This window comes from Numida meleagris, chromosome 1 (genome assembly GCF_002078875.1).
Source record: "Numida meleagris isolate 19003 breed g44 Domestic line chromosome 1, NumMel1.0, whole genome shotgun sequence".
Classification (NCBI taxonomy): Eukaryota; Metazoa; Chordata; class Aves; order Galliformes; family Numididae; genus Numida; species Numida meleagris.
Window position 1 is genome coordinate 21,768,202 of NC_034409.1, and position 15,725 is coordinate 21,783,926.

A 15,725-nucleotide genomic window follows, 5' to 3' on the forward strand; every position below is an offset into this window, starting at 1 on the left:
GGAAGAGGGGGAGCAAATACAATGAAAAAGGGCTGAAGGGCTGAAGTAAGGACAGGGAGATCACTCACCGGTTACTGACACAGGTAAAACAGGCTCAGTGTGCGGAGATTAGTGTAATTTATTGGCTATAACTAAAAGACTAGGGCAGGGATAACTAAAAGCAAACTAAAAACACCCTCACCCCTTCTACCTTCCGCATCCTCCCCTTGAGCAGCATAGGAGAACGAGGAATGGGGGCTATGGTCAGTCCCTAATGCTTTGCTGCTCCTTCATCCTCACTCCCGGCCCCTGCTCCACGTGGGATCCCTCCCATGGGGTACCGGCCTTCCCGAGCTGGTCCTGCGCGGGCTACCCACATGCTGCAGCTCTCCCAGCACTACCGTACCTCTTTAGGCCGCATCCACTGCCGCACCGCGGGCCTGCTCCTCCGTGGGCCTCTCCTGGGCTGTAGGGAGCTGCTGGAGCACTTCCTGCCCTCCTCCTGCCCTGAGCTCGGTGCCCGCAGTGCCGCTTCTCTCTCGTTTCTCACCCCTCTCTCCCAGCTGCCGTGCAGCGGTTGCTCTCTGCCAGTGGCAGGGCCCTGTTGGAGCAGCTGGAGCTGCTCTTCTGTAACATGGGGCACTGCGGCACTCTGCGAGGCACTGCTCACACAGGCCACCCCGCAGGCCCCTGCTACCTTGCCACATAAGCCCAATACAGTGGGTGAGATATTTTGTTGTTAAAAGTGGACCTTATTAACTTATTGAAAGTCCTTTTGTGTAGGCATTATGGACAAAGGCTAGAATACTCGCTTGTAAAAGTGTAAGCAGGGCAAAATTAAACTCCTAAATTTCCCTTTTCTTTCACCTTAATATTTGTAGAAGTTCAAAGCATAACACAAGTCTGTTGGCTGTACATTAAACTAATTCGTGCTGTTACTAAATCCTCCATGTAACATGCAGTAATTTCTGGCTGTTAAGACAATCTACAGACATCTTTTTCAAGTGTTATGGATTTCTGTATGCAAGCAGCGTGCAGCAGTAGTGAAAGGTACTTTGTTCTTACTGCCAAAACCAGAACAAGCTTCTTACATTTTCTCTAACCTGGTTTTATAAGGAATATCCTCTTAAGTGGGACTAATACTATCTGAGACATTTATTTACATTTATACTGGAAGATTAAAGATGGAATTTGTAAGCCAAAAGATTTTTTGAAATTATCTGACGGTGTTTTCCAAAACCAGAGACATCATGATGCTATTTTTACGCTAGTCCCTCTGTCAAAACTGTGCTGTCACTATGAGATGTGCTGTCAGAAAGGAAGGCAGCAGAACACAGTACTTATTTTGTACGTGACAGCCACGTCCTAAACCTGTTCCTTACCTATAAAATGTGAAATGTTTGTCATGTTATTGGCATGAACGCACCAGTCAACGCAGCTCTGCAAAGATGATGACACAGGCTATGAATAATTTCTTTTTCTGTTATGTTTTCTTGTTACTCAGTGGGCTACGTATGCTAGACATTGTTTTCTTTGCCTGATATACATAATATTTGGAGTTGTTAATGCTGAAGTTAAGATCAAGTTTACTGATTCATGATCACAAATCTGGAAACCCAGTTTAGTTTTAGTGCATCACAGAGTCCTGGCTCTGTCAGTACTGGAGAAGAAGAACAAGAACTGAGGCTTTGAAAGGCCTAGGATGACATTTTGCAAGGAAAGGGGTTTGGGGCTTTTTTTCCTCTAATGTTTTGAAGCTGCGAAAAACACTGGTTAGAGTGTTATTGCCCCTCCTGTGCCTACTTGCACACTATATGTAAAAGACTTACTAGTGTGAGAGACCATGCCAAGAGCTGGAAAACATTTCTTACTCTTTCAACCCAGTGTACCTGTTAAAATAGTCATTATGTTCATTTGAGAAGCCTGAAGACTCTCAAAAGAATGGTCATGCATATTTCAAGCCCAGTGCTGTCAAGAGGTTCTTCTTATATTCTGAAATTGCATCTCCCCTGAGCTACAGAAGTGCAATTTCCATTTAGCTCATCTGAGGCGTGTCAAAGCAATATAATACTATATACTGCCAAACTGGCATGCACCATTTTCATTTATTCTTCCTTCTCATAGAAAAAGAACACATACAGTAAATGTTTATGTGTTGTCTTGGGATAATGGGAGCATACGAGATGGCATACAGACAGACCACAGCATATACTGTTGAAACTGAAAGCTCCTGATTTCAGTACAAAGGAAAAGGAAAACTAGGCTGTCACGCACAGTGAAGAGAAAGACCACAAGAGAAGGAAAACTGGTAGAGCTACAGGAGAAAAAGGTATAGTGTAGAAACACAGTCATTGACAGAAGGTATCCTAACATATTTGGAAAATTTGGTGTGGGCAGTAAAAAGCTAAGAAAGCTTGTGCAGTGTTGAGATGAACAAAACAGAAGGATCTGAATTACATTCGTAGAACATAAAAAACATATTTTACGAGCAGTGGACAGGCAAGAATAATAAAACATAGTTTCTGAAAGGTATCTATTATTAAAGATAGCTAGAAATAAAAGTGCTGAGGAAACACTAAGTAAATAATGCTACAGGGAGAAGTGATACAGCAAATAAAACTGAGTCAGGCACTGGAAAATAGAATTGAGGAATCTGTATCAAGATCCAGAATCAGCTTTAAATATAGAGACTGTCTGAAATCCTATGACTATTCATTCATTTTCATTATGGAGAAGATTGAAATAATTCTGAGAACTCAGACTGGAGCCAGTGCTTTTTATGCAGCATTTTGGTATTCAGTTCTGTCTCATTCACTTTCTTTTTTCGTGATTTGCTTTGAGCCTCTCTTCTTACTGTTAATCCAGGGCCTCCAGCTATGAGCTAGGCACTTGTTTCACCCAGACTGGACTGCTTCTATGCATAAATACGAGACTGAGTTCAAAATGATGACTTCAAATTAAGTGACTAGTCACAGGGAATAAGCTTTCTTAATACTTAAATTGTATGTTCCAGCAACATGTCTATATTTCACCAAATAACAAAATTTTTGGTTGCCAAAGAAAGACATCTGAATCTCATCCATCCTCAGCAAGATTTTAAAGACAAAGTTTGTTAAGATCTTCACTTCCATAAAACTTTTTTTTCATAGCACCAACATTTCTTTTGGGCTTAGATCTTCTACTCTTACTTGTTCCCCTAAGCTGATCTGCATTACTCGTGGAGGAGAAGTGTTTGAGGCAGAAGCAAGACAAAACAAACCAAATAAGTAGTAGCATATTTTATTTGAAAAGTCAAAGACAGATTAAGAAAATGGGCCATGCTCTCAAAAAACAAACAAACAAACAAAAAAAAAACACAACCATTTTTTTTACCCCTGGCCAATTGCTTATGCAATTATTTGATTATTTATTCTTTTTAAACCAGAGATAAGGAAGGTATACATTTATGAATGCCACGTTCACTTCTAAATTCATTTACAAGTGTCTATACAAATTTGCCAATGTGTAAACAACTGCGTGTTTACCTGAGGTGAATCTAATAAATGTTTAATGCATTCCAAAGAAAAATAACCTTTTCAAGCCAGTGCCACAGCTGAGTCTAATGCTTGCTGACAGACTCTATTTTGGCAATTATTTTTAAAGGTCTGTTTCTCTTCATTTTATTAGTGCATGATAAAGTCAAGCCCTAAGGCATCCAATTTCCTAGGTAAGTGATGAAATACAGTAGTTACTGAAGAGGACTAAATTAAAAAGATAGAAATGATATTGTATTTGAAAAAAGATCTCCATGCAAAGTGAGTTTTCAGAAACTTGGTATCTTACAAACTGTAGCTAATATAAGCTAGTATTTTATTGGCAGCCCATGCTTTATACTTAAGTTTGTATGTCTTCCTGTTGTACTAGGTGATAAGATACATGTTGCAGAATGCAAGGGAGAAAATTAACCTCTCTGACTTCGTGCTGTTTGGAGATAATTGTTAACTGACTTGGTAGGAAAGGTATTGATGGAACTAGTAAGAAGGGCAGAAAGCTGGCAAACCATCAGCATCTATTCTGAGAGCTATTGATGATAAACCTCTTCATTCTGGAATTTCAATGACAGACATAGAAGTCTGAACAGAAAAACTGTCTATCATTTCAGAACATGTCTTCTTGTCCAATAAAAAGACAGGTTTCATTAATTATCTAGATGTTTCTAACACCGGGGGAAAAGGATTTATAGCAGAATGCTGTTTCATCTTCCTGAGACTGCTTATTTACATTGTATAGAAAAGTCTTAAGACTAAACAATGTTGTGAAATATATGAATTTAAAGAGAACGACTGTTTTTTGGATGCATAAAAAATATCAAAGTGTCAACAGAAAACTAATCAATACATATAAACATCTTTTGAATGTAGATTTATAAAGAGGCTTGTGAGATCAGCAGTAATCCTGGCTTATATTATTCAAACTAAATGGCATCTAGTGATAGCACAGCAACACTACTTCTAAATGGCCTATGAGTCATAGTATCATAGAATCACTTAGGTTGGAACTAAATGATCTTAAAAGTCCCTTCAAACCCAAACCATTCTATGATTCTATGATTCTATGCAAGATCATCACATCCAACCATCAACCTTATCTACCAAGTTCCATCACTAAACCATGTTGCTTAGCGTCATGTTCACATCTCTTAAATACTTCAATGGATGAGGACTCCACCATTTCCCTGGGCAGCCCATTCCAACGCTTAATAATCAGAAATCAGAATAATCAGAAATTCGTCCTCATGTCTACTCTAAATCCCCTTGGTGCAATTTGAGGCAGTTTCATAGAATCATAGAATGACCTGGATTGGAAGGGACCTCAAGTATCATCAAGTTCCAAACCCCTTGCCACAGGCAGAGCTGCCAGACACTAGATCAAGTACTAGATCAGATTGCTCAGGCCCCCATTCAACCTGGCCTTAAACACCTCCAGGGATGAGGCATCCACAACCTCTCTGGGCAGCCTGTTCCAGCACCTCACCACTCTGTCGGTAAAAGTCTTCCCCCTGACATCTAATCTAAATCTCCCCTCCTTTAGTTTAAAACCATTCCCCCTTGTCCTATCACTATCTACCCTTGTAAAAAGTTGATTTCCCTCATGTTTATAAACTGCCTTTAAATGCTGGAAGGCTGCAGTGATGTTTCCCCACAGCCTTCTCTTTTCCAGGCTGAAAAAGCCCAGTTCCTTCAGCCTGTCTTCACAGGAGAGGTGCTTCAGCCCTTGGATCATCTTCATGGCCCTTTTCTGGACCCTCTCTAAAAACTCCACATCTTTCCTGTGTTGGGGGCCCCAGACTTGGACGCAGTGCTCCAGCTGGGTACTCATAAGAGCAGAATAGAGGGGGACAATCACCTCCCTTGCCCTGCTGGCCACCCCTCTTCTGATGGAACCCAGGATACCATTGGCCTTCCAGGCTGCAGGCACACACTGCTGGCTTAGTTTCATCATATCACATCATTTGCCACCTGAGAAAAGAGACCAACACCCTCCTCACTGCAACTTCTTTTCGGGTAACTGTAGAGAGTGAGGAGGTCTCCTTTCAGAGATTTCTCCCTTTTTCCAGATTAAACAGCTCCGGTTAATTCATCCTTTCCTCATAATTCTTGTTTTCTAATGTCTCCCACAGCTTCCTTACTCTTTTCTGCACACACTTGGGCAACTCAATATTTTTCTTGTAGTGAGGGGACCAAAGCTGAACACAGTACTAGATACAGTACTAGATGCGCGGTCTCACCAGTGCCACATAAAAGGGGACAGTCTTCATAGTGACTGGTATGGTTCTGTGTTTTGGATTTAGGAGAAAAACAACATTGATAATACACTGATGTTTTAGTACCAGCTGAGCAATGCTAATTGTCAAGGACTCGTCAGCTTCTCCTACTTCCCTTCCAGCAAAGAGGCTGTGGTACATAAGAACTGAGAGGGGACACAGCCAGGACACTGGGTTGTGGTATTTATCATGTTAGAGTTCTTATCTTAAAATAAACCAGATCAAATATTACTGCTTTTCCCTTTGATGTTATGGGATATATGCTGTGAATATCTCAAACATAAATATACCCAAAGAGAATATGATGAATTCCATCTCCAAATACAGTAGAATTGAGTGGCCTGTGTACATATCCATGTATGAGAAAGCAAGAAATGGAAAACATACCTATTTTAGGAAGCACACACTTTCACCACATGAACACCTCTTCAACTTGAGTGAACGGCTTTCTGCAGTTCCATTAGTAAGAATGTAATTTTAAAAAGCTTCTTCTACCTCACTGACAAGTTCTAACATCTCTTTTTCAAGTAAACAGAAGTATGACTTCCAAAATATGCAAATTAAGCTAGTGAAGTTTATTCAGTTATGGTAAGAATTCATCCATAGTGAGATGTTCCAATCAGAGTGTTGTTCTCCAAGAAAGATGCAGACCAAAAGAAAAGATGAGAGGAGAATAATGAGAATACATAGAAACATGCCATATGAGATAAAGCCTGAAGAAATAGGATAACTAAGCCTTAAAAAAAAAGGTGGAACAAACATACTTGCAATCTTTAAATAAATAAAACTGTTGAGAAAGGAAGTAAATTGTTCTTATCTTCTGCAGTGGATAGGAATAATGTGTTTCAGTTTGGCAAGAGACATTTAGACAGTAGACAGTAGGGAAATATTTCATAGAATAAAATGATTAAACATTGCCAGTGTAAGCTAGGTTGTCTTTGTCACTACAGGTTTTTAAGTGGTCAATCAAGTCCTCATCAGAAATCATTTACCTCTAGTTGATCTTGCGTAGCAAATGGATTTCATGGCCTTGATCCTTTCAGGTGTATCATCTATTAGGCATATTTGCTAGACTTGAAATTCTTCTTACCAGAATCTAGGAGAATTTACCATTCAGAAAAGGCTCATTCTTCTCTACCTTCTGATCTCCCAGCAATTAAACTGTCCTCAGCAAAGACAGACTGTGAATGCACTTACTCAAACAAAAATAAATAAATCTATTTGAAGAAAGAGGACTTGACTCACCAATATTGTAATCATAATTCAAGTTCAGAAGGATCTTTGGATATCATCTTTTGGATATCATTTGGATATCATTCACTTCCTCCAGGCAGCTACGTAAGTGCACCAGCAGGGTTCAGTTGCCCTGACCACACTGTAACTTTCATTCTATGTAATCTCTTTGCCAAGGATTTGCTGTCTGTGTCAAAGTTAGCTATGATATGGCACAGCTGTAAACCTTGGCTCATACTTCTATGAAGACAAGTTCTGATAAAGAGCAGTGAGAAGCCTTACGTGGTTTTTCTAACCATGCACCCTGTGCACATTGGATCCTAAGCTGCCTTTGACCTAAGGCTCTTGCTTTTCATCTCTGACTGAGCTATAACGTAGGTATGCTGTGTGTGCCTTGTATGTTGTTGATCCTGGCCTTGTTGACTTCAGTTTCTGGCTTGACCTCAAGCATGCCATGTCACCACAGAGTTCTCTGGTGATCAATGGACTGTTGGATGAACCTGCCATCACAAGATCTGCTTTCCTTTTCTCTTTAGGGTACTGTGAGACTGTGTCCCTCGTCTGCAAGGGAGCAATTTGTCTGCAAAAAGCAATTTGTCCCTGCTGCTGCTTCTCCTATCAGTGGGCACAACACAAAACAGTATGGCTCCATCTTTTCATTCTCTCCCATCAGGTATTTACAAACATTGATAAGATTCCCCTGAGACTTCTCCAGGCTGAACAGCCCCAGCTCTCTCAGCCTCTTCACTTATAAGAGATCCTTTAGTCACCTTGTTGGCCATATAATGGACTTGCTCCAGTATTTCCTTCTCTTATACTGAGGAGCCCAGAATTGTACACCAGCTTTGGCCTTACTAGTGCTTAATGGACTGGAAAGTCCCTCTGACTGGCAATACAACTGTCTGGCATATAAATCATTCCAACCACTTTTGTATCACATTAAACTTGCTGACAGTATACTTTATCCATTGTCCAAGTCACTAATGAAGAAGTTAAGTTGTATTCTTCCCAAGACCAAATCATGAGATACTCCGTAAGTGATTTTTACACCAGTGATCACAACTCTCTGGGCCATTTGCTTAACCAGTCTTCAATCCAGCTCACTGTCAGCTTATCTAACCTATATTTTGGCATCTAACCTATGAGGATGTTACAGAAGACTGTCAAAAACCTTACTAAAGTTAAAATATTGTAAAAGACAATCAGGTTGGTAAAGCATGATTTCCCTTTTGTATGTCCATGCTGACTACTCCTGATCACCTCTTTATGCTTCACCTTTTTCTGCTTCTTGTGCCTCAGAACTTGTGAGTGCAATACATTGACTCATGTATTTATGTATGTCTAGCTTGTTTAAGTTCTCCCTAACATTGTCTTCCTCTGCCATACAATTCTCTGATTCTATGAAAGGTAAGTCTTCCTTGTTCTGGACTTTTCCCTGGTCTCAGGATCTTGGAATTCCTGAAGGTTGGTCTTACCAGTAAAGACTGAATCACAGAAGGCACTGTGTCTTCAGAAAAGACCTCAGTCTTTTCTGGATCCTTTGTCAGCCGTTCTCCTTCCCTAATCAACATTGGGCCCAGATTTTCTCTACCCTTTCTTTTGTTGTTTATATACTTCTATAATCCTTTTTTTTTTTTTTTTTTTTTGTCCTTCATATCACTTGCCAGACTCAATTCCAAGTCATCCTTGGCATTCTTAACACCATCGTTGTATAATCATACAGCAGCTCTTCTTGCAGGGCAGCCTGCTCATGCTGCTCCCTGGCACAGAGCTAACCTCCAAGGTTGAAGCAGGTTTCTCAAGGACTTGTCCAGTTGAGATACTGCAGTCTCCCTGTGCAAGTGGTTCATGTCCTTAACTGCTCTGCCTGTGAAGATGCTTCAAACTCAGCAGAATTTATGTTCATTTCTGACTACTGTGATTTGTTCTCTCACAGTGCATCTCCAAGAAGAGTCTAGCTCAATCTTCCTCATTTCAGCCTCAGCCTAAACAAATTCAGCTTTGCAGCCCCTACATCCACATTGTATGCTAAAGTTCAATAAACACCTTAGTGGTCCTCCACTGGATTCTTTCCAGTTTGCTGATATTTCTCTTCTACTCAGGTAGCCAAATAGGCTACCTGATTCTATGATTCCATGATTCTATACCTGGTTAGTAACACATATCACAAAAATAATATAAAATATCTATTCCTTCTCGCTGCCTTTTCTCTAATTCATAGCACTGGGATGAGGTGGAATGAGAAGGACATTCAAGGAAGAACAGAAACAGGGAAACTGAAGTAACAGTAAGGCAAAACTGAGATGTTCTGCTTTTTCGAATATACTTTCTGTCTCCTCAGGTAGTGAAATTCTTTTGCATTTTCTTTTGTTTATTCTTTCCAACAACAAAAGAAATAAGAAAAGGTCTTCAATTGTATGATTTTTCAAGATGCTTTCAGTCAATGTCATAGGACTCTGAGTCAGAGCTTTCATCACTCTCAAGAAAAAAATAATAGCATACAAAACCAACAATCTAGTACAATCTTGTTTTAATAAGATCCATGTGAAAAATTGGACCGGAAACTTTAGGCCAATTGCTGAAACTCATAAAAAAAATCAGGAACAACTTTTAAAAAAACCAACACAATAATAAGGAAAACAAAACTTATAGCATTTACTTGTATAAAGATGACCACAGCATTATTGATAATTTTCTAAAATATAATAAAAACCAAATGAAGTCATAAAAATATATGTTTAATCAACATTTAAAACATTAGCTAGCCCTCATAAGCCAGATGCTGGAAGGTTTTACATATCTTCTTACTACACGTTACTACTGTATTTCCAAAAAGCAACACTTTAAGGTTTAATAGACATAGTCTATAATAAAATGGTTAAAGCAGGTAGTTTAAAATGCAAATTGTGTATTCTCATGCTTTGTGTGAAGTGGGCCCGTATGTGCAATACGCTTATGATGAGAATTTCCTGACAGAAAGAAAGATTTGCCTATTTTTTCAGAGGTAGTTAAGAAACAAAACAGCAATGAAACAATATTAGCATCATGAAAAATTCCCAGCCTCTAGTTTGAGGAGAGCTGCTACTCTCAAATTATAATTATTATTTATGATTAATTCTTCTCCCATACAATCTGGCTAGGATCACTGATTTTCCACAGAACTTTTCAGCTTATTGTCTCAAAGGAGTACATTTAAGCTAATAGCAAACTAGACATGCTGTGATGGAACTGATGCTGACGTGTTTAAACAGAAAGGGTGGAAACACAAAAATAGAATCGAAGCAAAAGGACAATGTGCAAAATTTACATCTTTGTTCTTGCTTTTCAACAAAGAAAAGCAATAAAACACCTGTCTTAAAGTCTGTTTGCTCCTTTCATTATCTTTGCCTCTTTGTCTTTTAAAAATAGCTCTGTTGAAGAATGACTCCAAGCTTTGCCTTCATACTGAGCTCATTTTTAGTTTCTCATACTACATAAATTGTGGCACATAGACAGTTTGGTTAAAAAATACATGTACTCATTCACGCTCACACTTATTCCAACCAAATAAAAGTTCTCGTTCAGACCCACGGCAGATTATTCTGAAAGTTCTGTTTAAACCCTCTCTGCTTCCACTGCCATCTGTTTGATCATTTAAACTAACAGATTACATGACTGCTTGTGCAGATGAAGTCTTTAAAAGCATAAAAAACTTTAGCCTATGCTTCCCTTGAAACAATAGGGAGTTATCACTGAAATTTGTGGGTGCTAACTTGATGTATATGCTTTTTTTTTTTTTTTTGAGGCATTTAATGATTAGGATAAATAATTTCTGTAATGATAAATCACAGGAATAGTAGGCCATTGGAATAGAATTCAGCAAGGCTTTCATCTTAAAATGAAATGACAGAAGTGGGATTTGGGAGGCATTCCAGTCCAAATCAGCCTTGATGATGTGGCTGAACTGTGTACCAGGGGCCCAGCTGCTCTGGGGATAGAAGTATATCTCCCACGATGCTGTAGGCCATGTGTCCTGTTGAATTTAGCTTTACAAGATGGAAACAGCCACTGGATTAACAAAAGGTCCCCAGACTAAGCCCCATTCCTTATCAAAACTACTGCTGTGGAGCAGAAAGGGGCAATCTGCTCCACAAGGAGGTGAAGCCACAGCTGAGGTCAGCTAAGCAAAGGCAGCAGTCTCCATCAGTGCACAGGTCCACAGTATCTGGGCAGGGTAAGCATAGGAGAGATGTCCACTGAGAGTCCAATGAACCAGACAAACCTTAGGAAACAAATCAGGCCTAGCAGCCATCCAGCAAATCAAATCAACAGCTCAGGAATGGCAGTGGACAGGACTGGAAACAGGCAGATGTACAGTGTAGCAGTGATGCAGACAAGGGGTCCAGGATTTAGGTGAAATGGGGCTCATGGCTGTGGACAGGGTGGGTGGATGGGGGCCCAGATGAGGCACCAAGGTCTCTCAGTGCCCTCAGAGTCCTGTCAGCTATTTCACATAGGAGTTCAGGAGCCTCAGCAGAAGAGATTTTCACTGCTAGCAAGAGGAAAATGCTCTCAGCAGGGCCTCTAAGTTGTCCCCCTACTTCTGTAGCAAAACATCCCAGTCTCATTAAAGTTAGAATTACCCTGGGTAACAGACTGTGAAGGAAAAGTAAATGACTGTAGATAGACCCATAAAACCAAAGAAATAATTAAAGAGGTCCTTGTGGATAAGTAGCATTCCAGAAAACACAGCAATGGTTCAGCCTATTTATTATTTGGTAGATGGTGTTCTGACTTTATGGGAAAGTGCTTATTACTTCTCCCATTTTCAGTATTGATCCTGGTATTGTAAAAAATAGTACTTGGATTACAATGCCAGCTGGTTCCTGGAAAGATATAAAGTACAAAAACACATACCATCCTGGTCATTTCATCCATGATTAGAGTTAGTTAAATTTAGAAAGAATAAAAACCTAGAAAAATAGATCAAAAGAGATATTCTTGTTCACTGATTCTAGACTCGTACTTTCGATTCTATAATTCAATTCAGAATCGACTAAGTTTGGCATTTGAAGTATGGGTGCTTTTGCCATCACTGTTTTTTCGTTTGGTTTTTTGTTTGTTTGTTTTTATTTTTGGAAGGGTACTCCAGGCTACTTCTTTGCATACCCTGTAGTCAGGATGTGCAACTGTCAGCACTAGTGGGTCTAAGAATCAAACTTGCCTAACGGATTTTAAAAAGAAATGATTAATTATGTGACTGGCAGTAACAAGCTATGAAAAATAAACAAATAAGTAAGTGATCAATTCTTAAGCTTCATTGAATCTGTAAATGCAAAAGGAAAGAACATTACACAATTGATAAGTAAACAGTGTCACATCGAGTGGGGCAGGGGTGAATCACTGCAGTGTCCTCAGAAGCATCACTGAACCACTCTTAATGATGTTTATCAAAGAAGTTAAATAAATGTTCTGACCAGGATTAACAGCTTCATTTGATATCCAGATAGCCATGAAGTTTTGCCAGTAACTGTGGTAGAGGGACTCCTCAGCCAACAAAAATTCAAGACAGTACAAGCTACGAAGTGAGATTATTCTGTTTATCAGTTTTGCTTCACTCTCTCTGTCCTCCCCCAGCTTTTCTTCATTCAGTGGCAGAGAGATGCTAATAGTTGCCCCATAATGGATTAACATTTAAAAGCGTTTGCTTTCCTCCAATTCTACCAGTTAGTTCAACTATATAACTATTGCCATTCTGTGGGTATATTTATATTTAAACTACTGTGGCTACACCACCACCACCAACAGTGAAAGGTCACTAGAAGCAGCATTAGTATTGGCAAAACAGTTTGAGTGCTAGAGTAATGGCTTTGCTGTGCAAATTTGGATAACCTCAAGCTAGTCTTACTCATAAGAGAAACTAAACTGGCCTCTGGCTTTCTAGGATCACAGAAACATAAATTTACCTTTGAGTGCTGTTCAAGGGAAAAAGTTTGGGCTAATACAGCTATTCATTAGTCTTGTGTAATGTCTGATTATTTTTTAATACAGTTATAAGGAGATTTATAAAAAGTAAACATCCCAAGAAAAAAAGCTAGTTTCTTCCATTTCAATTGCCATTTTCCACTCTGAATGTTGTGAGCTGGATTCATATCTTTGTGAGCACCTGCCAATTACTTTTGAGGAAGGAAATATGATCTAGGACAAAAAGAAAAAAACATTCAGCTAGTCAGAAGGGCTTGTAATAACTTACCCCAGCTACTTAATAAAATTATGATGCTTTCCTTTGAGGGAAATCACATTTTTACAGCACTAGAATCCAACATTTTTTAAGCCTGAAGTAAAATTTCTGAGGGGATAATTCTTTTCTTTCTTAGATGAACTTCTACTAGAAGAGAGAAGCAAAATTGTATGCATTATATGTACATTGTATATACAACTTATGTATATATATACACACACATTACATTATATTATATTATATATAGAATCACAGAATCGTTTGAGTTGGAAGGGACCATTTAAGATCGTCTAGTCCAACTCCCCTTCAGCGAATAGGGACACCTAAAGCTAGGTCAGGTTGCTCAGAGCCCCTTTCAGCCTGACCTTGAATGTCTCCAAGGACAAGGCATCCATCACCTCTCTGGGCAACCTGCTCCAGTGCCACACTACCCTTATTAAAAAATTCTTTCCGTATATCCAGTGTAAATCTCCCCTCTTTTAATTCGTAACCATTTCCCCTTGTCCTATCACAACAGACGCTGCTAAAGAGTCTGTCCCCATCTTTCTTACACTCCCCCTTTCAGTACTGAAAGATTGCTCTCAGACCTCTGTGGAGCCTTCTCTTCTTCAGGCTGAACAGCCCCAGCTCTCTCAGCCTGTCCTCATAGGAGAGGTGTTCCATCCCTTGGATCATTTCTGTGGCCCTGTTCTGGATGTATTCCAACAGGTCCATGTCTCTCCTGTACTGAGGACTCCACATCTGGACACAGTACTCCAGGTGAGGTCTCAGCAGTGCAGGATCACCTTCCTCCACCTACTGACCACGCTTCTCTTGATGCAGTCCAGGATATGGTTGGCTTTTTGGGATGTGAGGGCATACTGCTGGCTCATGTCCAACTTGCCATCCACCAGTACCCTCAGGTCCTTTGCAACAGAGCTGTGCTCCATCCTTACATGTCCCAGCTTGTATTGATAGTGAGAGTTGCCAAAACCCAGATGCAAGACCTTGCACTTGGCTTTGTTGAACCTCATGTGGCTCCCCTTGGCTCATTGCTCGAGCCTGTCTAGGTGTCCCTGTATAGCATCCCATTGCTCAGGCATGTCGACTGCACCACACAGCTTGGTGTCATCTGCAAACTTGCTGAGGGTGCAATTTTTCCTACATGGAAGAATTCAGTGACACACTTTTGCTTCATACGGAATTCCATGTCAGATGCCATTTTGTCAGACTGTCCTTCTGCTGCCATATGTCACCCAGCAACAAAATGTAATGGAATACTGGCAGGAACATTCAACCTCTAATGCCATATCACCAACAACCATCTCATTTCATGGGCCAACATAATAAAATAGGATACATTAATTTTGGAGTAACCCTTGTATACATATTTCATGCAGCTCTAATACTAGAGACACACTACTGGCTCTTTATGCAACATGTAGTGCTTTTCCTGAGTTGTGGAACTTAACTGCCTGTGTTAGCAAGCTTTTAGGGGGTTTTCTGCAAGATTTTGTTATGTGCCATCTGTAACTCATCCAAAGACTTCCTGGGTGTGTTACTGGAGTTAGAAAATTCCAGTGAAGGCTTCCAATGGGTAGTTTTCATGCAGCCACTCTATTTCCCAGGATAACAGCGATCGGAGCAGGCTTTTCTGTGTCAGCTGGTGGCAGGATCCAGGAATATTCTCAGTAGATTTAATTTACTAGCATAATTCTCAAGTACTTCATCTTCCTTTAGTTTTCACTTCATCTCTGTAAAACTCCCTCTGATCTACAACCTAGAATTACCATGTTCAGATAAAGTAAGTTGGATTTTTCATACTTCTCCTTTTTAGTAACAGAAAAGAGAGAGGGGAATACTGTGGATCTCGTTGGCTAAAACTAGCAATGAACATTTCCTGTAGCTGTTTTCAGGTGATGAGCAGAGCGAACACTGTCTTGAGGTACAGGAAATCATCGAAGGCTTTGTGAACAAACTGCTTCATCAGTTGCAAGCTGGAACAAGTATCTGGGACCCAAGGAAAGTAAAAAAATCATCCTTATATTATGCAGCATTTTTCATCTCAAACAACATCAGGCTTTGGGAATTTACAAGCCTGCCAGGTGAAACAGTCAAATTGATTTCCAGAAAAGTGTTTTGAGAAGAGTGGTTCAATTTGTCAAATTTGGTAGTTCCCTTTTTTTGACAGAGAAATGTCAGGTGTAGTAGCATAAATCAAACTACCTCCAGTAATGTTTGCATGCATGTAGCAAGAACAAAAGGATTTTGTTATTACCCTGGGCTCTCTGACACATAACAGGCACAGCAGAGCCAAGCATGCTGGTTAGTGCCAAGGCTGTGAAGCAAAAGCAATTCTATAAAAGATTGAAAGTCACATTTCTAGTCCTGTTTGTGCCATAAATCCTTCAAGGACTTTTGTGACTTTGTGAATATCAATTACACATCTCTGCTCACACGTCCAAGTAATCTCATGCTTCTGAAAAGAGTCGTGCTGATTTAGTCAGCACA

General features: G+C 39.9%; 2 long non-coding RNA genes across 4 annotated transcripts in view; one reads left to right on the plus strand and one right to left on the minus strand.

The window, feature by feature from the left end:
• LOC110392537 overlaps positions 1 to 15,725 on the plus strand; it is a 17,569-nt gene continuing 1,844 nt past the window's right edge. The window contains exon 1 of the long non-coding RNA XR_002434462.1: positions 1 to 83. This is a non-coding gene — a long non-coding RNA (uncharacterized LOC110392537). The remainder of the gene's footprint in view (positions 84 to 15,725) is intronic.
• The window catches only part of LOC110392536, a 20,283-nt gene continuing 14,086 nt past the window's right edge, over positions 9,529 to 15,725 (minus strand). For all 3 annotated transcript variants that reach the window (XR_002434460.1, XR_002434461.1, XR_002434459.1), the window contains one exon: positions 9,529 to 15,224. This is a non-coding gene — a long non-coding RNA (uncharacterized LOC110392536). The remainder of the gene's footprint in view (positions 15,225 to 15,725) is intronic.